This window comes from Triticum aestivum, chromosome 1A (assembly GCF_018294505.1).
Source record: "Triticum aestivum cultivar Chinese Spring chromosome 1A, IWGSC CS RefSeq v2.1, whole genome shotgun sequence".
NCBI classification, from domain to species: Eukaryota; Viridiplantae; Streptophyta; class Magnoliopsida; order Poales; family Poaceae; genus Triticum; species Triticum aestivum.
The window spans coordinates 253,471,190-253,474,094 of NC_057794.1; positions in this window are offsets into that span (position 1 = coordinate 253,471,190).

Consider the following 2,905-nt stretch of genomic DNA (forward strand, 5'->3'; position numbering starts at 1 on the left):
CTTAGTCTCGGGTTTGGGTTCAACCTTGGGTTTCTTCACTAGAGCAGCAACTGATTTGCCGTTTCATGAAGTATCCCTTCTTGCCCTTTCCCTCCTTGAAACTAGTGGTTTCATAAACCATCAACAATTGATGCTCCTTTTTGATTTCTACTTTTGTGGTGTCAACTATCGCGAATATCTCAAGGATCATCATATATGTCCCCGATACATTATAGTTCATCACGAAGCTCTAGCAGCTTGATGGTAATGACTTCGGAGAAACATCACTATCTCATTTGGAAGATCAACTCTCACTTGATTCAAATGATTGTTGTACTCAGACAATCTGAGCACAAGCTCAACAATTGAGCTTTTCTCCTTAGTTTGCAGGCTAAGAAAATCGTCGGAGGTCTCATACCTCTTAACGTGGGCACGAGCCTGAAATCCCAATTTCAGCCCTCTAAACATCTCATATGTTTCGCGACGTTTCAAAACCGTCTTCGGTGCCTCAACTCTAAACCGTTTAACTGAACTATCACGTAGTTATCAAAATGTGTATGTCAGATGTTTGCAACATCCACAGACAACGTTTGAGGTTCAGCACACTGAGTGGTGCATTAAGGACATAAGCCTTCTATGAAGCAATGAGGACAATCCTCAGTTTACGGACCTAGTCCGCATAATTGCTACTATCAACTTTCAACTAAATTTTCTCTAGGAACATATCTAAACAGTAGAACTGAAGCGCGAGCTACGACATAATTTGCGAAGACCTTTTGACTATGTTCAGGATAATTAAGTTCATCTTATGAACACCCACTCAGATAGACATCCCTCTAGTCATCTAAGTGATTACATGATCCGAGTCAACTAGGCCGTGTCCGATCATCACGTGAGACGGACTAGTCATCATCGGTGAACATCTTCATGTTGATCGTATCTACCATACGACTCATGCTCGACCTTTCGGTCTCTTGTGTTCCGAGGCCATGTCTGTGCATGCTAGGCTCGTCAAGTCAACCTAAGTGTTTCGCGTGTGTAAATCTGTCTTACACCCGTTGTATGTGAACGTTAGAATCTATCACACCCGATCATCACGTGGTGCTTCGAAACGACGAACTTTCGCAACGGTGCACAGTTAGGGGGAACACTTTCTTGAAATTTTAAGGAGGGATCATCTTATTTACTACCGTCGTTCTAAGAAAATAAGATGCATAAACATGATAAATATCACATGCAATCAAATAGTGACATGATATGGCCATCATCACTTTGCTCCTCTTGATCTCCATCTTCGGGGCTCCATGATTATCATCGTCACCGGCATGACACCATGATCTCCATCATCGTGTCTTCATGAAGTTGTCTCGTCATCTATTACTTCTACTACTACAGCTAACAGTTAGCAATAAAGTAATTTAATTACATGACGTTTATGTTGACACGCAGGTCATAAATAAATTAAGACAACTCCTATGGCTCCTGCCGGTTGTCATACTCATCGACATGCAAGTCGTGATTTCTATTACAAGAACATGATCAATCTCATACATCACATATATCATTCATCACATCCTTTTGGCCATATCACATCATATAGCATACCCTGCAAAAACAAGTTAGACGTCCTCTAATTGTTGTTTTCATGTTTTACGTGGCTGCTATGGGTTTCTAGCAAGAACGTTTCTTACCTACGCAAAAACCACAACGTGATATGCCAATTGCTATTTACCCTTCATAAGGACCCTTTTCATCGAATCCAATCCGACTAAAGTGGGAGAGACAGACACCCGCTAGCCACCTTATGCAACTAGTGCATGTCAGTCGGTGGAACCAGTCTCACGTAAGAGTACGTGTAAGGTCGGTCCGGGCCGCTTCATCCCACGATGCCGCCGAATCAAGATAAGACTAGTAACGGCAAGATAATTGACAATATCGACGCCCACAACTACTTTGTGTTCTACTCGTGCATAGTAACTACGCAATAGACCTAGCTCATGATGCCACTATTGGGAACGTAGCATAAATTCAAAATTTTCCTACGTGTCACCAAGATCTATCTATGGAGTCATCTAGCAACGAGGGAGGAGTGGATCTACATACCCTTGTAGATCGCGCGTGGAAGCATTCAAGAGAACGGGGTTAATGGAGTCGTACTCGTCGTGATCCAAATCACTGATGATCCTAGCACCGAACGGACGGCACCTCCGCGTTCAACACACGTACGGAGCAGCAACATCTCCTCCTTCTTGATCCAGCAAGGGAGGAGGAGAGGTTGATGGAGATCCAACAGCATGACGGCGTGGTGGTGGAAGTAGCGGGATTCCAATAGGGCTTCGCCAAGCGCTGCGGGAGGAGGGAGATGTGTCATGGGAGGGAGAGGGAGGCCCAGGGCTTCGGTTGGGCTGCCCTCCCTTCCCCCCACTATATATAGGGCCAAGGGAGAGGGGGGAGGCGCAGCCTTGGCCCTTCCTCCAAGGAAGGGTGCGGCCAGGGAGGAGTCCCTCCTCCCCAAGGCACCTCGGAGGTGCCTTCCCCCTTTAGGACTCTTCCTCTCCCTTGATTCTTGGCGCATGGGCCTCTTGGGGCTGGTGCCCTTGGCCCATATAGGCCAAGGCGCACCCCCTACAGCCCATGTGCCCACCCGGGGCAGGTGGCCCCACCCGGTGGACCCCCGGGACCCTTCCGGTGGTCCCGGTACAATACCGGTGACCCCGAAACTTGTCCCGATGGCCAAAACAGCACTTCCTATATATAATTCTTTACCTCCGGACCATTCCGGAACTCCTCGTGGCGTCCGGGATCTCATCCGGGACTCCGAACAACTTTCGGGTTACCGCATACTAATATCTCTATAACCCTAGCATCACCGAACCTTAAGTGTGTAGACCCTACGGGTTCGGGAGACATGTAGACATGACCGAGA